Raw genomic sequence first — 27,351 nt, forward strand, 5'->3', positions numbered from 1 at the left:
ATAGTGGGCATGCGGGAGGCCGGGTGGACGTACCGCCGAATTGCTCAACACGTGGGGCGTGAGGTCTCCACAGTACATCGATGTTGTCGCCAGTGGTCGGCGGAAGGTGCACGTGCCCGTCGACCTGGGACCGGACCGCAGCGACGCACGGATGCACGCCAAGACCGTAGGATCCTACGCAGTGCCGTAGGGGACCGCACCGCCACTTCCCAGCCAATTAGGGACACTGTTGCTCTTGGGGTATCGGCGAGGACCATTCGCAACCGTCTCCATGAAGCTGGGCTACGGTCCTGCACACCGTTAGGCCGTCTTCCACTCACGCCCCAACATCGTGCAGCCCGCCTCCAGTGGTGTCGCGACAGGCGTGAATGGAGGGACGAATGGAGACGTGTCGTCTTCAGCGATGAGAGTCGCTTCTGCCTTGGTGCCAATGATGGTCGTATGCGTGTTTGGCGCCGTGCAGGTGAGCGCCACAATCAGGACTGCATACGACCGAGGCACACAGGGCCAACACCCGGCATCATGGTGTGGGGAGCGATCTCCTACACTGGCCGTACACCACTGGTGATCGTCGAGGGGACACTGAATAGTGCACGGTACATCCAAACCGTCATCGAACCCATCGTTCTACCATTCCTAGACCGGCAAGGGAACTTGCTGTTCCAACAGGACAATGCACGTCCGCATGTATCCCGTGCCACCCAACGTGCTCTAGAAGGTGTAAGTCAATTACCCTGGCCAGCAAGATCTCCGGATCCGTCCCCCATTGAGCATGTTTGGGACTGGATGAAGCGTCGTCTCACGCGGTCTGCACGTGCAGCACGAACGCTGGTCCAACTGAGGCGCCAGGTGGAAATGGCATGGCAAGCCGTTCCACAGGACTACATCCAGCATGTCTACGATCGTCTCCATGGGAGAATAGCAGCCTGCATTGCTGCGAAAGGTGGATATACACTGTACTAGTGCCGACATTGTGCATGCTCTGTTGCCTGTGTCTATGTGCCTGTTGTTCTGTCAGTGTGATCATGTGATGTGTCTGACCCCAGGAATGTGTCAATAAAGTTTCCCCTTCCTGGGACAATGAATTCGCGGTGTTCTTATTTCAATTTCCAGGAGTATATATATATATATATATATATATATATATATATATATATATATATATATATATATATATATATATGTAGGGTGGTACATTGATAGTGACCGGGCCAAATATCTCACGAAACAAGCATCAAACGAAAAAACTACAAAGAACGAAACTTGTCTAGCTTGAAGGGGGAAACCACATGGCGCTATGGTTGGCCCGCTAGATGGTGCTGCCATAGCTCAAACGGATATCAACTGCGTTTTTTAAAATAGGAACCCCCATTTTTCATTACATGTTCGTGTAGTACGTACAGAAATATGAATGTTTTAGTTGGACCACTTTTTTTGCTTTGTGATAGATCGCAGTGTAATAGTCACAAACGTATAAGTACGTGGTATCACGTGACATTCCGCCAGTGCGGACGGTATTTGCTTCGTGATACATTACCCGTGTTGATGTATGGCTATTGTGATCAAAATGCCCAACGGGCGTGTGCTATGTATGCTGCTCGGTATCCTGGACGATATCATCCAAGTGTCCGGACCGTTCACCGGATAGTTACGTTATTTAAGGAAACAGGAAGTGTTCAGCCACATGTGAAACGTCAACCACGACCTGCAACAAATGATGATTCCCAAGTAGGTGTTTTAGCTGCTGTCGCGGCTAATCCGCACATCAGTAGCAGACAAATTGCGCGAGAATCGGGAATCAAAAACGTCGGTGTTGAGAATGCTACATCAACATCGATTGCTCACGTACCATATTTCTATGCACCAGGAATTGCATGGCGACGACTCTGAACGTCGTGTACAGTTCTGCCACTGGGCACAAGAGAAATTATGAGACGATGAGAGATTTTTTGCACGCGTTCTACACTCCTGGAATTGAAATAAGAACACCGTGAATTCATTGTCCCAGGAAGGGGAAACTTTATTGACACATTCCTGGGGTCAGATACATCACATGATCACACTGACAGAACCACAGGCACATAGACACAGGCAACAGAGAATGCACAATGTCGGCACTAGTACAGTGTATATCCACCTTTCGCAGCAATGCAGGCTGCTATTCTCCCATGGAGACGATCGTAGACATGCTGGATGTAGTCCTGTGGAACGGCTTGCCATGCCATTTCCACCTGGCGCCTCAGTTGGACCAGCGTTCGTGCTGGACGTGCAGACCGCGTGAGACGACGCTTCATCCAGTCCCAAACATGCTCAATGGGGGACAGATCCGGAGATCTTGCTGGCCAGGGTAGTTGACTTACACCTTCTAGAGCACGTTGGGTGGCACAGGATACATGCGGACGTGCATTGTCCTGTTGGAACAGCAAGTTCCCTTGCCGGTCTAGGAATGGTAGAACGATGGGTTCGATGACGGTTTGGATGTACCGTGCACTATTCAGTGTCCCCTCGACGATCACCAGTGGTGTACGGCCAGTGTAGGAGATCGCTCCCCACACCATGATGCCGGGTGTTGGCCCTGTGTGCCTCGGTCGTATGCAGTCCTGATTGTGGCGCTCACCTGCACGGCGCCAAACACACATACGACCATCATTGGCACCAAGGCAGAAGCGACTCTCATCGCTGAAGACGACACGTCTCCATTCGTCCCTCCATTCACGCCTGTCGCGACACCACTGGAGGCGGGCTGCACGATGTTGGGGCGTGAGCGGAAGACGGCCTAACGGTGTGCGGGACCGTAGCCCAGCTTCATGGAGACGGTTGCGAATGGTCCTCGCCGATACCCCAGGAGCAACAGTGTCCCTAATTTGCTGGGAAGTGGCGGTGCGGTCCCCTACGGCACTGCGTAGGATCCTACGGTCTTGGCGTGCATCCGTGCGTCGCTGCGGTCCGGTCCCAGGTCGACGGGCACGTGCACCTTACGCCGACCACTGGCGACAACATCGATGTACTGTGGAGACCTCACGCCCCACGTGTTGAGCAATTCGGCGGTACGTCCACCCGGCCTCCCGCATGCCCACTATACGCCCTCGCTCAAAGTCCGTCAACTGCACATACGGTTCACGTCCACGCTGTCGCGGCATGCTACCAGTGTTAAAGACTGCGATGGAGCTCCGTATGCCACGGCAAACCGGCTGACACTGACGGTGGCGGTGCACAAATGCTGCGCAGCTAGCGCCATTCGACGGCCAACACCGCGGTTCCTGGTTGTCCGCTGTGCTGTGCGTGTGATCATTGCTTGTACAGCCCTCTCGCAGTGTCCGGAGCAAGTATGGTGGGTCTGACACACCGGTGTCAATGTGTTCTTTTTTCCATTTCCAGGAGTGTATATATATATATATATATATATATATATATATATATATATATATATATATATATATATATATATATATATATATGGCTGGTGCCAACTGTGAGACTTGTGCTTCGATATTCCGATGATGCCACAACTCTCTCTCCCAAACATGTGGAACTAGTAACTGCAATTCACTTCTGTAATACTGGTGACGGAAAATGGGACTACCAATGCCTAACGTGGATATGAGAGCCTACAAAGCTCTTATTAAGTCCACAGATCACTTTGTAACCTAATAACAACACCGAACGCTTCCCTAACATGAACTAGCTAAAATAAGCATAATGATAACTCAGAAGCATCACAAAGCAAATGCAGCCCGATACCTACTCGCAGAAGCAGGCAGAAGTGCTCTGACGAACACGTCTCATCACTCACCCTGTTCCACCGCATGTGATTTGAAAGCACATCCGCTACTGAAATGATTAGGGCGAGAGAGATTTGTTAAATCTCAAATGAACAAACTCTCGCTCCAAAATGGCTCTGAGCACTATGGGACTTAACATCTCTGGTCATCAGTCCCCTAGAACTTAGAACTACTTAAACCTAACTAACCTAAGGACATCACACAACACCCAGCCATCATGAGGCAGAGAAAATCCCTGACCCCGCCGGGAATCGAACCCGGGAACCCGGGCGTGGGAAGCGAGAACGCTACCGCACGACCACGAGATGCGGGCGCTCTCGCTCCAGTTGCAACTTTTTCGTCCTTATATCTCATTCCACCATCTCATGCCACCCTCTGTGCAAATGGTAGACGAGTTAGATCCGTTAGATCTAAAGTCCCCTAACACTGCTCCTCTCGAGGATTCAATCCCTCTCAGGTCCTAGTCCTCTTTGTAGCGTCGAAAGCGATGTTGATTCGAGCAACAGCTTCTCTCCGTTTAAATGTACTGGGTGATTAAATTCGTTAGGTTTGAAAAGCTGTTGTTTGATCTGTTTCCTTCATACTACGCTATAAGGGAGACAGGAAATCAAAATATCACTCATATGAATAAGAAATAAGAACACCTAGTTTGGTCCATCTCCTCGAGCAAAGGTTTGAGAAAGGGAAAGAATTTACCTTGGCAGACTCGATAAAGCGTAAATGACGTATTTATTCAGTCACATGAAACGAAACGCCAAACACGTATCACCAGCAATTTTGAGATTTACAAAACTATTGCTTATGAATACAGGGATACTAATCATTTATTACCGTAATTTAGAAAATGAAACTTCACATTAGACAAAGACTTCTATATTAACATAACTTTTCGCTACTCAAAACCGAACACACATTCTCGATCAACTTCATCAGCTAATGTCTCAATATTGCTTACTTTCATTTATACACAAACAAAGCATCGTATGCACGACACCGTTTCTATCAATTCGGGACATCTAGAAAAAAATTCATATCTAACTTAAGAAGAATTATACTAAACTATTACATTTCAAGGTAACACTCTGCACTCCGAAAATGAATAATTTAGAACTGGCACTGTGTTTCAATGATGTATCTTCCTCTGTGGCAATTGTTAACAACGTTAAATTACTGCTTTAGAAATTTAATGGTCTCGGTTCACGTTTATGTTACGTACAGTGTCATATTGGAGGTCATATCTTCACGGTAAAGAAAGTTTATCACTCAACGAATTTCAAGTAATTAACACAGGGTAATAATTTCAGCGACCCGCGTCCTGTTGCAATACTAACATGAACGTATACTTTGCCTTCATATGACGATGAGCTACGGCAGATTGTGAGCTGGTGAAGGTATTTGTAATCCATTTGTTCCGTAGCACAAACGCTCATACACATAACCTTTTGGTTTATAATTCCTGGTGGAAGAATAATACTACTGCTTATATCTCGACAATCTCTTCATAAATATGTAGCAATGCAGAGCTAGTAGCGTGATTCAATACATATGGATAACATCGCGGTATGCGAGGCCATGCCTTTTGCCTTTTCAGTGTGTAACTCTTCGTATCAGACCGTTCGCTGCACACACCCTGCTCACTCGCTCCGACCTGCTAGTTCTCCTACCTGCTCAGATACACTTGGCTACCGTCAGACTCTATTTTCGTCGTCACATTAAATATTTGTCGAAATTTACCTGAACAGGAACCAAAGATGATACAATACATCTATGTATTCTTAATAAAATAATAGTTATTGCCAGCTTTATATAAGTTGTATAATCTCTTCACAGTGATCATAATCATAAACTTTCATCTAGATGTTTCTAATTATATAAACATTTACTGGATAAAGTAAAAAAGATGTTTCATGTGTATTTTAATATCGTCTTGCACATGTTCTGTATTTTTCTTACCATTTATCCCATCATACAGATTTTGCAGTATTCATGAGTTGTAAGTTTTATTTTACTTGACTTTGTGACCGGATGGCCTTTGTGTTGCCGCAGTCTACGAGAGGGAAGTCGTGTGCATCATTTGTCTGTGAGAAGTGTAAACTTTGTTGTGTGTGTATTCGTGTGCCAAGTTTGGGTGTATCGTGTTTTCTGAGGCAGAGATTGGACATAATCCCATCATTTAAAAATTTTGAACACAGATGGTGTTCATCAACGGTGGATTTAAATGAATAATTGAAGAAAATCAGCCAACCACTTGCGAGCATAATGGTTTATTAACAACCCTTGACCATGGTTTCATCAGTTGTAAAATTGTCTTCTTCAGAAATACATGGACCTATTGAGGACTTTTTTAAATCGTAGTTAAAGAGAACTATCAAGGTATAAAGGATGTACAACAACCAGTGGGTAAAACTATAGTTAACAAAAATTGCTTATACTTAAAATCACATTTTGTGGATGACAAATTTCAGAGCGAAGGAGTTCATGTCAAGTAACATTGTATGTGTGACCTTCAGTAAACCCAAAAAATATATAAAAAGTGGGCCAAGCGTAAAAGTCTTCACAATAAAAGGTACAGGGAATTAAAAGGCAGTGAAACGACCCGTATGTGACTGGTGCCATGCGGCGACTGACAAAGTTGTCTCATTGCACCAAATAGGAAACATTGGTAGGTGGCGTACCTAAGCGAAAACATATAGGCACAGCGACCAAAGCCGGCCGGTGTGGCCGTGCGGTTCTAGGCGCTTTAGTCTGGAACCGCGTGACCGTTAAGGTCGCAGGTTCGAATCCTGCCTCGGGCATGGATGTGTGTGATGTCCTTAGGTTAGTTAGGTTTAAGTAGTTCTAAGTTCTATGGGACTGATGACCTCAGAAGTTAAGTCTCATAGTGCTCAGAGCCATTTGAACCATTTTTTTAGCAACCGAACAAAGCGTAACCTACCAGTCGCCACATTGTATCGACGAGGGATTGAGTACAAAATTTTTTGGGTGGAAAAATGGGGGAACGTGGGAGGGCGGAAATTAGACTTACGTGAAGAACTGGAAATTTTTGAACACACGCTCAACAGAAATGGTAACATGTTAAATGATCAGCTGCAACTTGCGAATCGACAGTTTTTAAGCCGGAACTTCAGACCGGTAAATGTAGCTGCAGTTCGCTGGTGGCATGCACCTGTCATTCAGTCTCATGAAGTTTCTATTTTTTCTTGTAAAATATTTTATTCTTTCCATTTATCCTCCTTTTTACTGTTATAATTCTTTTTTATGTTTCCCCTTCTGCTCCCTGCCTCCAAGCGCCAACGCCGCGATTGATAGTTTACACTTATCTGGTTGCTATGCACGAATGTTTTCCGGTAGGTACCGATAGAGCTTCTATGCTCTGAAATTTTTCGCCGTGAAAAATCACGCAAAAACAACACTCAGACTGGTTCATCTCTCTGTCTTGTTGGCGAGAGTGGCCTGTTAAACTATATAAGTGATAGGTTTCGTATTAATAATTAATGAAACATCTTTTATTTTAAATTTCGGCGTGTATGATTGATTTTTTTATTTTATTTCGGTGAAGAATGCAGTAGTTCTTCTGTTCCTCGATAAATACCAATTACGTACAATGATGATATATGTACATATATAAATAAGGAAACTGGCGGAAGAGGCAGGCTTTTGTATAAAAGCACCAGACTGTACCGTCTGTTCCCACAGTGGGCGGCTACAAAAGGCGTCTGTCCCACATGTTAGTGGCGGCCTCACTTATAATTCTAAGCTAAATGCTTGAATTTTAATCATCGAAAGGTTCAATTGCCTTTCCCCAAACCAAACTTTAACCTAAGACATTATAGTAAATTTCAAGGAAAACTACTCCAGGAAGCAACCAATCTTCCATCAATATTCATGGCGGTGCAACTAGGCCTTTGGATTCTGGAGAGCCTAGAACATCATGTAAGGAAGAGTCGGAGCTTCCTAGTACTTCTTCAAAGATAAGACCCAAGAAAAAACATCTACTGGGGACTCTGAATATCAACACACTTATGAAAGTTGGAAAACTAAAACACCTAACGGACACTCTCAATCAACGCAATATACTTATATTAGCTCTTCAAGAAACAAGCTATCTGGATGAAAATGCATTGAATCAGGTGGATACAGGATCTACAAAGGAAAACCAGCCATTAAAAATTCCAATAATACGACTATATTAGGGACCGCATTTATGGTCAAACAGCAACTTACGTAATTTTAGCTCCCCATCAGAACGAATTTCATTTCTGACGTTCAAGTCAGGCAATAAGTATTACACTATTATAAGTGCACATGCATCTACCAACCAACATAACAGAACAAATGTTGACAAAGTGGAAGACTTTTGGGAAATGCTAGAACACGAAACATCCATATTACCAAAAGAACATATAAAAATTTTAGTGGGAGACTTTAATGCACAAGTTGGCAAAGAAATAAAATTTAAATCAGTAGTTGGAGATTATCCAGCACATGCAAGAACCAACAGAAATGGGGAAAGGCTCATAGATTTTGTAGACAGTTTAATCTAAAATTAATGTCGACATGTTTCAGGAAGCTTGCAAGAAAGAAAAAAACGTGGATATCACCTAATCCAAATAAAGGTGAATGTCAGTTGGACCATGTGGCAATAACGATTCGCAACTACAAGGAAATCTTGGATGTCACAGTGAGGAAGGGCCTAAACATTGTCTGACTGAAATAAAGACCATGTTCCAACCAAACAAACCTAAACCAAAACCAAGAAGATTTCCAAGAGTAAACACTAAATTTCTCCTGCAAAATCAGGACAAATTCTGTCATATAATAAACACAAGAAAAATGGATAATTGGGAAGAAATTAAAGAAACAATGCTAGAGTTAGTTAAAGAAATGGGACAGACACGAAGAATACCAAAACACAGATGGTGAAACGAGCTGTGTGATGAAGCAATTGATAATGGACTGAAGGCATGGAAAAATGGAACAGTAATAAAAAACACGAATACTGGGAAGAGTTTAAAGAAGAAAGGAAAAAGCAAAAATCATCAGATCAGTGAAAAGAAAATATGACAAAGACAGATTAGAAGAAATGGATTCTGACTTCAAGAGGAACAACACTAGAGACTTCTATAAGACTTTCAGAGAAGTTTTAACAGGATTCCAGTCACCAAGTTTACATTTTAAAGATAAAAATGGAAAAACGGTTTTAAGCAATAAAGAGAACTACCAAATTTTAGCTGAATACTTTGAAAATCTATTAAATTGTGAGGAGCCTAAGGTTACAATTTCAAAAACCACAACATGAAAATCCACCATCGGAACCACCTATAGTAGAAGAAATAGAAAAGATTATCAAAGCATTGAAGAATAACAAAGGACCAGGTGAGAATGGGATAGTGGCAGAAATGTGGAAACTAGGGGGCTTATCCGCATGTCAGCTAATTTAAAAAGTAATTAAAGACATTTTGACAAAAGGAATCATACCCAGTGACTGGAAACAAGCATTGATCCACCCTCTCCATAAAAAAAAGGAGATAAAACAGACACTAACAACTACAGAGGCATATCCTTGTTACCAGTGACATACAAAATACTTTCTAAAGCACTTTTAAACAGAATAGAGGAACAATCAGGACCTAATATAGGAGATTATCAAGCAGGATTTAGAAAAGGCAGATCATGTGCAGAACAATTTTGAGAGTGAGTGCTATACAGAATAAAAATACAGTAGTTACTTTCGTAGACTCCAAGAAGGCCTACGACTCAGTTGACAGACAAACACTATTCCATATACTTTATGAATCAGGGATAGATGAAAACACCAGAAGACTTGTTGAACAAACGCTCATAGATACAACATCAAGAATTAAGTTTCAAGGCGAAATTTCTGAACCGTTCAAAATCAAAACAGGAGTTCGACAAGAAGACGGACTGTTCCCAATTCTCTTTAACTTGGTTTTAGATAAAATAGTAAAAACATGGGAAAACACATTAAAAAACAGAGGCACAAAGGGTATAAGCATGGGCCAAGAAAAGAACAAATTTGTAGTGAAATGTTTAGCCTTTGCGGATGATATGGCATTGATAACTGAAAACCGAACAGACGCAACAGTTGTGCTTGATCTGTTACACGAGATTGCTGAAAAGACTGGGCTAAAAATATCCTATGGAAAAGCCGAGTATATAGAACACAAGCATAATACAGAAAAGTTTATGAAAACAAAGTATGGAAAAATTAAAAGAGTTGATAGATTCGAATACCTGGGGGAGTGGATGCAAGCCAATGGACTGGATAACACAACAAATAAAGAAAGAATAAAAAAGTTAGAATTTGCATATACACTCCTGGAAATGGAAAAAAGAACACATTGACACCGGTGTGTCAGACCCACCATACTTGCTCCGGACACTGCGAGAGGGCTGTACAAGCAATGATCACACGCACGGCACAGCGGACACACCAGGAACCGCGGTGTTGGCCGTCGAATGGCGCTAGCTGCGCAGCATTTGTGCACCGCCGCCGTCAGTGTCAGCCAGTTTGCCGTGGCATACGGAGCTCCATCGCAGTCTTTAACACTGGTAGCATGCCGCGACAGCGTGGACGTGAACCGTATGTGCAGTTGACGGACTTGGAGCGAGGGCGTATAGTGGGCATGCGGGAGGCCGGGTGGACGTACCGCCGAATTGCTCAACACGTGGGGCGTGAGGTCTCCACAGTACATCGATGTTGTCGCCAGTGGTCGGCGGAAGGTGCACGTGCCCGTCGACCTGGGACCGGACCGTAGCGACGCACGGATCCACGCCAAGACCGTAGGATCCTACGCAGTGCCGTAGGGGACCGCACCGCCACTTCCCAGCAAATTAGGGACACTGTTGCTCCTGGGGTATCGGCGAGGACCATTCGCAACCGTCTCCATGAAGCTGGGCTACGGTCCCGCACACCGTTAGGCCGTCTTCCGCTCACGCCCCAACATCGTGCAGCCCGCCTCCAGTGGTGTCGCGACAGGCGTGAATGGAGGGACGAATGGAGACGTGTCGTCTTCAGCGATGAGAGTCGCTTCTGCCTTGGTGCCAATGATGGTCGTATGCGTGTTTGGCGCCGTGCAGGTGAGCGCCACAATCAGGACTGCATACGACCGAGGCACACAGGGCCAACACCCGGCATCATGGTGTGGGGAGCGATCTCCTACACTGGCCGTACACCACTGGTGATCGTCGAGGGGACACTGAATAGTGCACGGTACATCCAAACCGTCATCGAACCCATCGTTCTACCATTCCTAGACCGGCAAGGGAACTTGCTGTTCCAACAGGACAGTGCACGTCCGCATGTATCCCGTGCCACCCAACGTGCTCTAGAAGGTGTAAGTCAACTACCCTGGCCAGCAAGATCTCCGGATCCGTCCCCCATTGAGCATGTTTGGGACTGGATGAAGCGTCGTCTCACGCGGTCTGCACGTCCAGCACGAACGCTGGTCCAACTGAGGCGCCAGGTGGAAATGGCATGGCAAGCCGGTCCACAGGACTAAATCCAGCATCTCTACGATCGTCTCCATGGGAGAATAGCAGCCTGCATTGCTGCGAAAGGTGGATATACACTGTACTAGTGCCGACATTGTGCATGCTCTGTTGCCTGTGTCTATGTGCCTGTGGTTCTGTCAGTGTGATCATGTGATGTATAAGTTTCCCCTTCCTGGGACAATGAATTCACGGTGTTCTTATTTCAATTTCCAGGAGTGTAAATTAACACAAAACTACTACAATAAGAAATCAATATCCATACAAGCAAAGATTAAACATTGTAATTCAGTTATTAGGACACAAGCAACGTATGGATCAGAGTGCTTAACATTGAATAAGAAAGGCGAATTAAGAGAACTAGAAAAAAAAGAGAGAAAAATATTAAGAAAAATTCTAGGTCCTGAGAAAAACAAGGAAAATAGGTAGATTAAAAGAAGAAATGAAGACCTATACAAAAGTACAGAAAAGATCACAGATACAATGAGGAAGAGACGGCTAAAATTTTATGGACATTTAAAAAGAATGGAAGAAACACGGATTACAAAGAAAATTTTTAATTACGTTAGTAAGCTGAAAAAAACTGTAGGAGAGATGGAAGCAGTAAAGAAAGACGCCAACAAAATAGGTGTTACAGAAGAAATAATACGTGACAGGAATAACTTTAGGCTACTTATAGAAAACGCAAACTATGAAGAAGATTAGCCAAAACTTCGACCCAAGAGAGTGTGGACAGATGAGCAGAGACGAGCAGTTGGCAAGAAAATGAAGAAGTACTGGGAGGAACGGAAGAAAAAGAAACACCATAAGTCTTAAGTTGTATGCGGTCCATAGCAGGCCAAATTCATAAATAAAAAACAGGAAATTCCTTTTTAACTTTTTTTATTTGTCATCATTGTTTAATAATAAAGTGTAAGGCATCAGCATTGTCTGGGGGCTCCCCCACCCATTTTAATGCCAGACTGATATAAAATAAACTCGAGTTTACGTGTCTTCGTTTCCCTTTTAGTGTGAATTTTTTCTATCAACAAATAAGTTGCCGTAAGGCTCAGGGGTAATGGTTCTTCAGTAATATCTTTTCGTAATTCATTCTGCAGCTAGAATTCGAACGGTGAATATGATGTTCTGGGGAGTAGCTTTCTGGCCAATGTTGGTCCGCTCACCGGTGCTGTGCGGGAGGAATCCGAGGCCCAGCCCCACAGGTGCGCCGCTGGGCGCCACGCCAGCTGCTGCAGGAGGCGCGTGGGCGACCGAGCCTCCCACACGCGGCAGCTGGCGTGGCTTTTGTTTGGACCAGGCTACAGGGGGACAGCACTGCCTTTCCCATAATCGGGCGTCGAACTGTGGCCCGCGGGTCGCATGCGGTCGAAATCTGGTAATTCGTGCGGCTCGCGGCTCGCAGCCGCATTTTATAATATACATCCAGCCACTAACAGCCTAATCCAGAAACGTCAACTAACGTTAAGAGCTTGTTAAGAGTATACTTTCCTTGTTCAGAACAAACAAAAATACATAGCGGTAGTAATATTTTAAGAAGTGCTTAATTTTAATTGACGTTGATGAATTCGGTCGTGAGCTAAGTAAAATTTGCCGCTTACGTCCTGGACAGAGTGGTATGTAGGGCGCCACAGCATGGTCAGGAGAAGTGAGAGGAGGAATATTTTGTTTGTCCTCCAATGCTGACAGCTCACGAGTGTGTGCAACCAGCACCAGTCAGTTGCTGTAATATACAAGTCAAACAGAAGTGACGGATTCGTGAATGCGCATTATACAGCCGGTCATCTTCAGATGCTTTACATTTTTGTAGCAAGTAATAGGCAATCAAATTAAGGCTACTGTAATATGTAATATAATGCAATGAGTAAAAGAAAATTGTCATTCAGAACATTTAGTAAACATCTATGATCCTATCTCGTACTGCAGTTACTGTTATTGATTAATGTAACCTACTAACTTGTGTAGGTTACCAGTTAAAAAAAAAAGGTTAAAATGGCTCTGAGCACTGTGGGACTTAACATCTGTGGTCATTAGAACTTAGAACTACTTAAACCTAACTAACCTAAGGACATCACACACATCCATGCCCGAGGCAGGATTCGAACCTGCGACCGTAGCAGTCGCGCGGTTACCAGTTAATAGTAAGGCAGGGGAAGATGTGGTAAAGTGGCCAGGACGGGAAAAGTGGCCACTGCCTTTTTTTGCCCTGAACAACGCAGCTGCCTACCGAGAAGCGGCCAGATCAGCTCTAACATACATCGCTATTGTTGTCAGCGAAATCGACAGGGGAAGCTTGTCCCGTTGTTTCAGAGTCGCCTGATGTAAGAGAAGTCATTCATAATATTAATATGTGAACACGAAAATTGAAGTATCGATTTTTAATGTTAATGTTAATTATGCAAGGAGGCCAATGAAATTTATATAATTCGATATTTATTTTGCCATAGATGTGCACAAAGAAAAATCATGTATGTACGTAGCCTTTAGGAGTGGTAAAAATGCTTTCATATTCATAACTCCGATGATACCATCTCTATCCTGCATTAAAATCTCCAATACGTGAACACCTAAAACTGTAGTGCTGCCAACTTCTGCCCGGCCTACCGATCAAGTGGTATCAGACAAATAACACGCGAAAGTCACAACCTTTTGTGAAGCATTCTAGGGATGTTCATGTTTACATGGTTCGTTTGCCGCAACACATGCATACCGCCAGTTACAATGTTGCAACTGCTAGCTCAATGATGTCAGGAGAGAAAATCAAAATATGGCAATAACAAAGTCCGTAAATAGCACTGTTCGTTGATGCGTTATTTGGCTTACTTTTCTGTAAAGGTATGGCTTAGCCACAGCCTGGGGGATGTTTCCAGAATGAGATTTTCACTCTGCAGCGGAGTATGCGCTGATATGAAGCTTCCTGGTGCCATGTCTCCGCAATATCCTTTCTTTCAGAAGTGCTACTTCTGCAAGGCTCGCAGGAGAGCTTCTATAAACTTTGGAAGGTAGGAGACGAGGTACTGGCAGAAGTAAAGCTGTGAGGAAGGGGCGTGAGTCGTGCTTGGGTAGCTCAGTTGGTAGAGCACTTACACGCGAAAGGCAAAGGTCCCTAGTTCGAGTCTCGGTCCTGCCCACAGTTTTAATCTGCCAGGAAGTTTCATATCAGCGCACTCTCCGCTGCAGAAAGAAAATCTCATTCTAGATCCAGACATATTATAAAAATTTATATATGTATGTATGTGTGTGTATGTGTCTATATTTCATATCTCCTAAATCAATGGACCGATTTCAACCAAACCAGGTGCACGTATCGGTGACCGTCAGGCAACAATGGTTGTGGACGTTGAGAACCACCTTCCTATCACAGTCCAGAAGATACGATGTCATACACAATGAGATACGTCAACAACAGCCGCGTCAAGGATGACGTTTAAATTTTTTGATTCTGTGCTGCTAACTTTACTCGCAATAAATTTCCCAAACAGTATCCACCTACACCGCTAAATGCACCTACGAAATTATATCAGGATACCAAACATAGCTAACGAGGTATGGCGTCATAAATAATGAGATGCATGAAAACTGCCCCATGATGCATGATGTTTAAATTTACTGCTTCTTCGCTGACAACTCTGTTCCAAACATATTTCGCAGACAGTACCAACATATGCAGCTGAATGTATCTACACAAATATATCATAGAACGATATATAGTTAAAGATATATGATGTTACAAATACTGAGATGAGAGTAAAGATGCCACTCACGCAAACAGTTTTGATACATTTTTTCTTTACTACTGAGGCACGCCCACAGTCGAGTCAGCTTAAAGAAATCTTGACACCTGGCAGCGCTTTTGACAGCTTTCAACTGCGAAACCTAAACGGCTGTAGGTGAAAACAGCAACCATCTTTAGAGATACGAAGAGATGATGGCACAGAGGCGTTTAAAAAATCGCGCGTTGACACGCGAAGCAACTGCGCCCTGCGTACAGAAACTGAACGTTTCTAATAGATAATTGGCAAAATGAATACACAGGTTTGTCAGCTAGTAAGATATAAATTAGTTCGATTGACCCTTGTCAGGAGAAAAGATGGCTGAGTTATGGTAAACCTAGTCTTGTCCATCGTGTGTTGCATGATTCATCATACACATCGTTGTTTGCGGTCCATCTGAGGAGAAAGATTAGTCAGAGTACGTTGGAGATACATGAACTAACTTATACCTTTCCAGGCTGAGTGATGGTTATTATATTGGAATTACAGTAGTTGAATGCGATGCGCATGTGGCGTCACCTTCGGGATAGTTAGGTGACATATTGGATTTTGTCAAGTACACTTCGTGCGAAGGAAACTCTAAGGTTCTAGATGAACTGAAGAGGTTTATAGCAGGCAGAAGGATCAGATTTCTTTCGGTTCACCGAAAATGCAGTCTATAACTTGCCCCAAGGAACATTTCTGCTGAGAGTGGTTGGTTGTTTATGTGCTGTTCGAAGTAGATGAATAGGTTTGTGGTTATTGGTGCATGTCAAAGGAACGGCGGGACTCAAGTGTTTCTTTACTGCAAACACCAGAGAGCGTAGGCACTGTGATGAAAAAGATGGATCTAGGAGGTTGTGCTCGTAGTATAGGAAACAGTAAGAGGGCATCTGTGTAGCAGGCAAGATTAAAGCACTGCCGTGTTATGAGAGGAGGCTTAATAACTGCCAGGTTACGGTTATTAAACGAAGCATGGGCCGAAGTCCTCCTAAATGTGCGGTGCAGTCGACTTTCGAAACTCAAAGCAAGAGGTCAATCACCGCAAAGGTGCTGCAAGCAAGCGCACCCCCTGCGGCAGGACGAGCCCGAGTGGACATCGTGGCACAGCGCTCGGAGTTCCCAGGCGTTGCGCCGCTGATAGGAAAGGCCATGCCGGCCGCGGTGGCCGAGCGGTTAAAGGCGCTTCATTCCGGAACCGAGCAACTGCTACGGTCGTTGGTTCGAATCCTGCCTCGGGCATGGATGTGTTAGTTAGGTTTAAGTTCTAGGGGACTGTTGACCTCAGATGTTAAGTCCCATAGTGCTCAGAGCCATTTGAACCAATCAGGAAAGGCCGCAGCAGAAAAACAATCTAGTGTGTTAGGTGTTCACCTCACTACCTTATTGTGTATCCGGTGCGACAGTATGTCTCACTGTAACTAGTTAGTTCCCGTCGTCGAGTCAGTTCAGAGTACTGCTGTCAGACTGACGAGTGGAATAGTTCTTGTTGTACACCGAGCCCACAGGTCTTAGAAGAAGTTGCTGTACTAATACACGTTACAGTACTGTAGTCACAGTTTACTGATTCCGAACTGCGTACCTACTCATACACAGCAGGGGGGTGGACCTGCCAAACCACGGTTACTTCACAGGACTGTTATTAATTGGCTGCTATACACTTGGACCAATACGGCCACCAAGTATCGAACAAGCTACAGCAGGGGCGAATCATGAAAGTTAAGTTGTTCCTTAATTAATAAAACTGGTATGCTCCTGTGGAGTTTGCAAATTTGAATGCAATGTCTGTATTGGTCAAACTGGAAGGGTGTTTAGAACGAGATTTAGTGAGCATTTCTTAACAAACAAAAAAAAGTCAAGTAAAGGAGCACTCTACATTTGTTTAACACCTGAAGACTGCAGGGCACCAGCCACCCACGTTTGATGATCTCTGCGGCTTACATAGTGCTCGGAGAGGCAGAAGGCTCGATTTATTGGAAGAGTTGGAATCCTTAAGCATACGTGTACGGACGACGAACAGTTGCCGAATGATCAGCTCACTAGTAGGAACCAAGGATATTACGATTCAATGAGGTCAATTTTTAAAATTTTTACATAAATTTGATTATGGTCTTCTCTTGGGTTCTATTTCGGTTTTTTAAACACCCCTCCCCCCAAATTATTCACTCCTAGAAATTATACTTTTGAAGTCGAGTCGGGACTTATTGTTTTAAGAATTTGTTTTATCACTGGTTATTGGCACGAGACTCAGCTTTGGTGGTTATCTTGAAATAGTATTTAGTTACAACTGATGTTACTATTTTATCTACTTGAAATAATTTAAAGGTTTTTTTTGGCGACTGTGTTGTAATTAATTGTAACCGCTTAACTTCATTATAGTTAATCAGCCATGTTTAGATCTTTTTTCTAAGTGTTAAATATGCTGACTGTCACATAACTGCTTTGAGTGCCACCGAAGTGCGTCCTCTGCAGACACTGTATGCAAGCCTCATTCCATTGCTCGCCTGTGTGCCCTCTTGACCTTCCTGCCGTGAAGTTAGGCGACAACACTGTGTATTATGTTTAAACGTCTACACTTGTTTGTGAGTATGATCCTACCATTCCACCCTTCTGGCCTGCAAGAACGGCTTTAATAAGGCATTTAGCATTCTTTCCCGCGGTTGCACGCTATTATATTAGTTGTTTTTGACTAGAACTCCGCGGTCCACCTGATTTGATGCGTGCTTCAACGTATCACACAGCCATTTTATGTTTTCAAAATGTTTCAAAAGGAAAACTTTAAGGCCAGTAACAATTCCTTATTCACATTTAGAATCCTGCAAGCTAGGACCATACGCAAATTTTCCCTTATTTCGTTATCCCTATTCATAATTTGAAGATGCCCCAAGAAGGCGACACGCATCTTTAATAAAAGAATAAGTTGCAAACCAAGTCTATTTATAATTCAAAAATTAATAATGGTTTGTGACTTAGGCCTAACTGTGTACTCTGTTTCCTCCTTCTAGTTGGTATACAACAAAATGCAGCTAGACGCAGTGTCTGTGCTCCTTTGTCGAACGATGAACTTGTCTAACATTCTGTTCTTTGTGTTCAAAATAGATTATGTTATGCCACCACATCGATGAAGGAGAATTCACTGAAGGAAGTATACATCATGTCTCACGAGTGGAAGTGAAAATCTGGATTACAGAGACCAGCAAAAGAGTGTAATGTAATGAGTAACGAAAATAACTAAAATGGAGGTAAACAACACATAAATCATGAATAAGTACCAGGAGGAAGGACGAACATACGTGAGTACATAGAAATTAACAGATTATAAAATGTAAATTTGTGCCGTGTTTCATTGTTTAAGCCACGTCTCAGGTTAAGATTTAAAAAATATGTTTCAGAATTCAAAGAAAGGAGGTGAAATGGATCAGCTAAATTAGGCGTGCTGTTCCGGTGCATAGGCGAAATTATAACCATGGGAGAACGACAAGGACGTCAGATGGAAAGCCTAAATTAATTCCAGGTGGAGGTATGATACGGTCAACTAACGAAGATCAAGCAAAGGAGTTACAGAAGAGGATGAAAACTAGGGATATTTTCCATATCAAACAAGTTTTTGGACATGGTTAATGGGTGGATGAAATGTAGAACCGCCGCATTTAGCATAAATGAGAATCACTGGCTAACGTGGAATGACAAGACAGATGCATGTACATAACCTAGGTAAGTGGATAAGGGTGAGCATCAAATATCGCTCGTAGAATAGGAGCACGATGAGAGGGGGAATGCGTACAAAATAACACTAACCAATAACTAATGTGAGAGTGATTGAGTATGGATATAAGTGTTGGGATGATGCTAGTTATGTAAACAAAAGAAGAGGATAACAAACTTAATTTAAGGAATAAACTCGAAGTGTAATAATGTCACTGAATATTAGTAGTTAAAATTGTCTGATTGTAATATCAGAGGATACTTTACTTTGTAAAATTATTACTTGCAATGAGTGTATGAAAAGTTTTATCTTGTCTTTAATTCTCTCTCTCTCTCTCTCTCTCTCTCTCTCTCTCTCTTCTCAGCGATCACAGGCCCTGTAGACCACGCGCTGCATCAACGATCTGCTTCTACCGCCTTCTATCTCTCGCAGCCTCTCTCCACCCTGCGGAAATTCCTAATGCTGCAATGTCCTTCTCTATGTCATCTTTCCACCTTGTACGAGGTCGGCCCAATGGTCTTGTTGCCTGGAGAGTTCCTTCAAATGCTTTCTTGGTGATTCTGTTGTTTTCCATTCTGGCCACATATCCAGCCCATTGCAGTCTCCTAATTTTTAATTTCTGGATGATAGTGGGTTGCTTCATTAACTGATAAATTTCATTGTTCTTTCGAATTCTCCATACGCCATTCTCCAACACAGGTCCCCAGATTTTTATCATTACTTTTCTTTCAAAAACATTCAGTTTTTCTCTTTCATTCTTTGTAAGCGTCCAGCTTTTTGAACCGTACAGTACTATGGGCAGATAATAGTGTTGTATATCTTCATCTTTGTGGTGATTGACAAAGCTTTACTTTTGAGTGGATTGATTACTGAGTACAGACTTCTTGACACTGAGGCTATTCTTTAATTTATATCCATTGTTATGATATTTTTACTGTTGAAACGTGATCCAAGGTATTTAAACTGGAGAACTTTTCTGAATTTAGAATATTGGTCAATTTCAAAGTAAGGATTTTGGTTTATGACTCTACCTATTTCCATATATTCGGTTTTCTATTGGTTAATCAAAAGCCCGATTTTGCTGGCACTGTGCCTGAGAGATCTGTACATGTCTATCAGTTCTTCTTCAGTTTCACTCAGCAACACTATATCATCTGCACAAGGCAGGAGTTTTACTTCACTGTGTTCGAATCGGAGACCATTGTATAGATGTAAATTACTCTCCCGAACCACTTTCTCTAATGCAAGATTGAAGAGGACACATGAAAGAATGTCTCCCTGTCGTAAGCGTGTTTTAATTGGAAAGGTGGGGGATATGGATCCTCTGAACTTCACTGCTACCTGGGAGCCATCCATGCACAGTTGTACCATCCTAATGATTTTACTGGGTATACTAAGTTCTCGTAAGGTGTTGTAGAGGCTACTTCTGTGGATGCTGTCGTAGGCTCGCTGGAAGTCAATGAAGAGACAGTGAGTGTTTTTGTTAAATTCCCAGTATTTCTCAAAGATCTGTCGTATAGTAAACAAATTATCAGTTGTGGAGCGGTTTGTTCGAAATCCAGCCTGGTAATCTTGAATAATGTTCTCCGCGCAAGGTTTAAGTTTTCCCAGAATTGTCATTGACAGGATTTTGTATGTTATGTTCAGCAAACTGATTCCTCTGTAATTTACACATTCTATTCTGCTTCCTTTCTTGAGGAAGTCAGGGGCTCGGATGTTGTCTTTAATTAGTAGGTCCAAAGTTTGAGTATGTAATCTCACTGATGAAAGCACAACGTTCAATCTTTTTAAGAAGTCGTCTCTTCTTAGAATTGCAGATGTGTGTTTACTTGACGATTAATAAAGAAATGGAGAAACGATACCTTTCATTTGCATAAAATGATAAATCTTAAATGAATGTAAAAAGACACAATAAAGGCATGGCTGGTAATTAGTTTGTGAAAGGTGCGTACAGGGGTCTGTAATGAGCAAACGAGAGGAGGCGCTGACACATGGAGTACTCAGGTGGGAGCAGAGCGAGTCTTCAGGGCCGGCAGTGCACGACCGCTCTGCTCCAAGAGGGGTGGCCGGCAGACGTCAGCGGTGGAGACGGGCTGGGAGTTCCACTGCGATGCACGCCCTGACACCTCTGCGGGACGGCGCATGGCTCCGGGCAGGCTGGCGAACGCATCACAACATTGGCAGAAGGGGACTGCCGATCCTGATGGCAGGTAGTAACGGTGGCACCCTCAACCGACCCACAACAAAACCGGTACGAAAGAGAAAGCAGCTGGAAGCTAAATGGAGGAGGAGACTTAAGCTGCAGCATGCATGGCACGGGCAATTAACTGAATCCATGCAACCCCTATACCTAGTCATGAACATGGCACCATATTCCTCTTACGAGGGCAGTTCAATAAGTAATCCAACACATTTTTTTTCTGAAACAAGGGTTGTTTTATTCAGCATTGAAATACACCAGGTTATTCCCCAATCTTTTAGCTACACAACACTATTTTTCAACGTAATCTCCATTCAATGCTACGGCCTTACGCCACCTTGAAATGAGGGCCTGTATGCCTGCACGGTACCATTCCACTGGTCGATGTCGGAGCCAACGTCGTACTGCATCAATAACTTCTTCATCATCCGCGTAGTGCGTCCCACGGATTGCGTCCTTCATTGGGCCAAACATATGGAAATCTGACGGTGCGAGATCGGGGCTGTAGGGTGCATTAGGAAGAACAGTCCACTGAAGTTTTGTGAGCTCCTCTCGGGTGTGAAGACTTGTGTGAGGTCTTGCGTTGTCATGAAGAAGGAGAAGTTCGTTCTGATTTTTGTGCCTACGAACACGCTGAAGTCGTTTCTTCAATTTCTGAAGAGTAGCACAATACACTTCAGAGTTGATCGTTTGACCATGGGGAAGGACATCGAACAGAATAACCCCTTCAGCGTCCCAGAAGACTGTAACCATGACTTTACCGGCTGAGGGTATGGCTTTAAACTTTTTCTTGGTAGGGGAGTGGGTGTGGCGCCACTCCATTGATTGCCGTTTTGTTTCAGGTTCGAAGTGATGAACCCATGTTTCATCGCCTGTAACAATCTTTGACAAGAAATTGTCACCCTCAGCCACATGACGAGCAAGCAATTCCGCACAGATGGTTCTCCTTTGTTCTTTATGGTGTTCGGTTAGACAACGAGGGACCCAGTGGGAACAAACCTTTGAATATCCCAACTGGTGAACAATTGTGACAGCACTACCAACAGAGATGTCAAGTTGAGCACTGAGTTGTTTGATGGTGATCCGTCGATCACCTCGAACGAGTGTGTTCGCACGCTCCGCCATTGCAGGAGTCACAGCTGTGCACGGCCGGCCGGCACGCGGGAGATCAGACAGTCTTGCTTGACCTTGCGGCGATGATGACACACGCTTTGCCCTACGACTCACCGTGCTTTTGTCCACTGCCAGATCACCGTAGACATTGTGCAAGCGCCTATGAATATCTGAGATGCCCTGGTTTTCCGCCAAAAGAAACTCGATCACTGCCCGTTGTTTGCAACGCACATCCGTTACAGACGCCATTTTAACAGCTCCGTACAGCGCTGCCACCTGTCGGAAGTCAATGAAACTATACGAGACGAAGCGGGAATGTTTGAAAATATTCCACAAGAAATTTCCGGTTTTTTCAACCAAAATTGGCCGAGAAAAAAAATGTGTTGCATTACTTATTGAACTGCCTTCGTATTTCCTGGTAATACCCATTGAGGATAACAGCTGAATGGCTGTACATACCTAATTGAAATGAATATTTTCGCTTAGTGAGAAACAAGAATGATGTTCCACTTGCTCAGTATGCATGGACAAGAGCAAATCCTTGTCTTTCGTTCTCATTACAATAACCAACCTACGATGTGTAGTAACTAATCACCACAGCTCTCCACAGTAAATTGATCCTTCAGCTCTCTATGAGAGACTAAGCCCAACTGTGTGCTGTGACGAATCACAGACTACAGTCCATATCCAAATATGTACGTGATCATTAATCAAACGCCATTCCTCTGGCCCAGTGTGACGGAATACTCACCTCACGCCCTCACTACCATGCTAGTGGACCATGGAGCACAGCAGTCATGATATTCCGAGCCAACGCTACTTACGTGTATCAAGTCTGTCATGTTGCCAAACATTCCCAGCCCAATGACTAACGCAGCAATGCAGACTATTAACTTGGATCTCAAGAACAGCAATCTCACGTGAAGCTAAGCCCAAAACCAGAAATTATTGGTAGATAAACGAAGTGCAATATCGGACCTTCGAGAGTGCCAATTTTATTCATGTATTTTCAACTTTTCTTTTTAATGAACATGCGGTATCATTTATAATCATTCACAGTATACTATATGCTGAATTATGTATCGATAATGTATGTGTACGCATAACTAATAAAACAACATATTTTCTGTAATACATTGTAGGTTTAACAGAACACAATAAACAATTTACACTGAAGTGCCAAAGAAACTAGTATACGTTGCGTATTCAAATACAGAGATATGTAATACAGACCTGTGGCCGGCTACGTCTATAAAACACAACGAGTGTCTGGCGCAGTTAGATCGGTCACTGCTGCTACAATGGCAGGCAATCAAGATTTAAGAAGTTTGAACGTGATGTTATAGTCGGTGTACAAGCGATGGGATACATCGTCTCCGAGGTAGAAATGAAGCAGGGATTTTCCCGAACGACCACTTGACAAGTGTACCGTGAATATGAGGAATCCGGTAAAACATCAAATCTCCGACATCGCTGCGGCCGGAAAAAGATCCTGCAAGAATGGCACCAACGACGACTGTAAAGAATCGTTCAACGTGACAGAAGCGCAATCCTTCCACAAAGTGCTGCAGTTTCAATGCTGGGCCATCAACAAGTGTCAGCGTGCGAACCATTCAACGAAACATCATCGATGCCGGGTTTCAGAGCCGAATGTCCACTGGAGTACCCTTGATTATTGCACGACACAAAGCTTTATGCCTCGCCTGGGCCCAACACCGACATTGGACTGTTGATGACTGGAAACATGTTGCCTGGTCGGACGAGTCTCGTTTCAGATTGTATCGAGTAGATTTACGTGTACGGCTATGGAGACAACCTTATGAATTCAGGGGACTGTTCAAGCTGATGGGGCGTCTGCGGCTGGAGTGATATGGGGCCCCTGATACGTCTAGATGCGACTCTTACAGGTGACACGTACAAAAGTGTCCAGTATGATCACCTGCATCCATTCATGTCCATTGTGTATTCTGGCGGACTTAGGCAATTCCAGCAGGTCAATGCGACCATGAGTAAATAATATTTAATGATCACCATGAAAGAATAATCTAGAGTCTGGTGAGATAGACCTAATCTTATTTAATTATGTTTGACATTCATGTTAGGTACAAAAATTTTAATCTGAAATGCAAAAGATCTGATGAGAATGGGTGTTAGGTGAATGGAACAGCATAGCGCTGTTAGGCTACCGTGCATGCAGATAGTACAAGAATAATAGTAGTAACCCGAGCAGTCTGAAGCCATAATAGACCCAGAGAGCGTGAATGTCTGAAATCAAACAATGAAGTCCGATCTTTTTGCATAAAGCAGTATGAGTGAGTTTGATGGGAGTATCCACATTGGTTTGACAAATGAGGCGTTAATAAGGCTCAAGGGCTTAAGAACTGCACTCCTTTTTACTGTTCAATACATTGTGTTGTAAGTCTACCAGTATTAACAGAGAGTGTGACAATGCCACTTGCTGAATGAATGTGGATGAATGTTTATGTGGAACTGAAACCGATGTAACTGTTCCTTCCTCATTTGTCAACTCTTCTGTCTTTTCTGCATGACGTGTGGATTAGTGAGAAATCGACTGGAAAAGCTAAAACCTGTTTCTCGGTGTAATCTAGCGTCGACTTTGTTCACAGTGAAGTCGGGAAGAGTGAGGGAGGCCTAATTTTTCCGCCGTTTTTAGGTCTCCCTACTTACCTACATCAACAGAAGGAAGTCACCTCCATTTCAGTGCTTGTATGCCCCCAGCGGATGGGTGAGCTTCATTTTCCCTCCAATTCAGAGTTGTGTACCTCAGCCATTAAAAACGGAACCCTTATAGCATCACTTTCTTGTCCGTCTTTTAAGACTCCATTTTCGCAGAAATGAGTGGAGGTGTCACATTGAGGTTTATGTCAACACTGAGATCTATGGTCCCTTTGTGATGTAAACAACTGAAGTTTCTAAGTCTGTGCAACAAAACATATAGCAATTTACGTCGCGTATTTTGATGCAGACTCACTCATCGAAATCTACTGGCTACTTCAGCTTGCTCTAGAATCACGAAATTTGACAAGAAGCAAGGTTTCGCAGTATAAGTAAAGGAAAAATCTGAAAATTGTCAATTTGTACATATGTCACACAAAAGGTATTTTTTTGACATTTGTTGTCTGTCTATCTGTCGATCTGTTACGACCCATTTTCCTCAGCAAGCGATAGAGGTATCAAGTTACAATTTATGAAAAATACAAAGCACTACATTCCCTCGGTGGTGTAAAACTTTTAAGTTTTACAGTCACTTCTATCAAAAGAAATAGCTGTCTGTTAAGACTCAATTTTGATAGTAGCGGGTGGCGCATCAGGCAGAAATTTACTTGAATGAGATTTTCACTCTGCAGCAGAGTGTGCGCTGATATGAAACTTCCTGGCAGATTAAAACTGTGTGCCCGACCGAGACTCGAACTCGGGACCTTCATATCAGCGCACACTCCGCTGCAGAGTGAAAATCTCATTCTGGAAACATCCCCCAGGCTGTGGCTAAGCCATGTCTCCGCAATATCCTTTCTTTCAGGAGTGCTAGTTCTGCAAGGTTCGCAGGAGAGCTTCTGTAAAGTTTGGAAGGTAGGAGACGAGATACTGGCAGAAGTAAAGCTGTGAGGACCGGGCGTGAGTCGTGCTTCGGTAGCTCAGTTGGCAGAGCACTTGCCCACGATAGGCAAAGGTCCCGAGTTCGAGTCTCGGTCGGGCACACAGTTTTAATCTGCCAGGAAGTTTCAGAAATTTACTTGTCAGTGTAAAAAATTTAAGCTTTTAAATCAATGCAGTCAAAAGATATATTAACTTGTATCATATATTTTGACGTTCACAAAGTCACTCATCAAAATCTAGCTATATACATAATTAAGTTTGTACAGAATCCATAGAGTGTGTGTCCAACATGCACTTGTTTGGCTTTTACGTTATACAAGTGTCTCAGAGGCATGAGCCGCTTATCTTGACTACTGATAGGTATCATCTACCTCGTGACCTTGAATTTACCACACGCAGTTGCCAGAGAGGCGTGGGTGGGGTAGTAGGTGACATTGTGACCTTCACTTTGGTTCCTGTATGCTCACTGTTCCACTACTCAGATATGTTTCATTAACATGTGTTGCTATTTTTAGTTATTTGTTTCCAGGTTTAAGGGTCTGAAACCTTTCTCTAGCGCTTCTAAGAATAGTCTTTGTGATAGGGACTGTCCTTTTCCGACTCGTGCTTCAGTTCGGAAGTTCGCACAGTTTCTTCTTCGGCGTATTAAAATACATTGAATCAGTGCCTTGTCTCCGGATGCATACTGAGAACAAAGTACAGCAAGGTAAAAGCTTTGCCTATTGGTGATCAATCGATAACAAACGCTCTACTCTCAAAACAAAAAGAAAATGATGACGACTTTTAACAAATATTCTTGCTTAAAATGATAACCTGCATAAACTTTTAAATCTATTTAACGTTGCAGCCAAAACCTAAATATGGTCATATCAACACAAAAAATGGATATATGACTACATCTGTGGAATCTATTATATGGAAACTGGCAGTGTATAGAAAAATTATGCAACAGATGACGACGTTTAAATATTTTGGTATTTATCTATCCAGCAGTGGAAATGTCGAAAAGGAAGTTAGAGAACAAGTAGCAAAAGTGAAGAAAGTGGCAGGGTATTTAAGTGATACTATTTGGAAAAACAAGCCTATAGGAAAATATGTAAAGGCAATAATATTTTTATGACATACACAGCTGAGACAGCACCGGAAACATAAAAAAAGATACTTATGCCAACCAAGGAAATGAAAATTCTGTGAAGGATTACAGGGAAGACACTGGGAGAAAAGTGAAAGCATTAGAAAAGGATGTGAAGTAAACTCCACTAATGAGTGGGTACATGAGAGAAAGCACAAATGGAACGAACACACAGACATGATGGATGAAAGGAAGATTGCGAAAATCGTAACGAACAAAACGCCATCTGGTAAAAGAAATATTGGCTGTCCAAGTAAATGATGGAACGACAACTTCAGGGTAGACTGAGGGGTACAGGGGCTTCATCCAAGGAAGAAAAGAAGTATAAGAAGAAGAAGAAGAAAATGCAACTTTACGGTTTTACTATTCTCATCCTCTAGACTTCTTCGTCGACAGTACTATAGGCCTCAATTCAATGTGTTAGGAGTTTCGGCTCTGGAGGTTGGTGGTTTTAATGTAATATTATACGTTATAATTCATACAGCATGATGAAGTTTCTCACAAACTTCGAAATGTTTTGATTTATATACTCTTAGTAG

Source organism: Schistocerca nitens, chromosome 8 (genome assembly GCF_023898315.1).
Source record: "Schistocerca nitens isolate TAMUIC-IGC-003100 chromosome 8, iqSchNite1.1, whole genome shotgun sequence".
NCBI lineage: Eukaryota > Metazoa > Arthropoda > Insecta > Orthoptera > Acrididae > Schistocerca > Schistocerca nitens.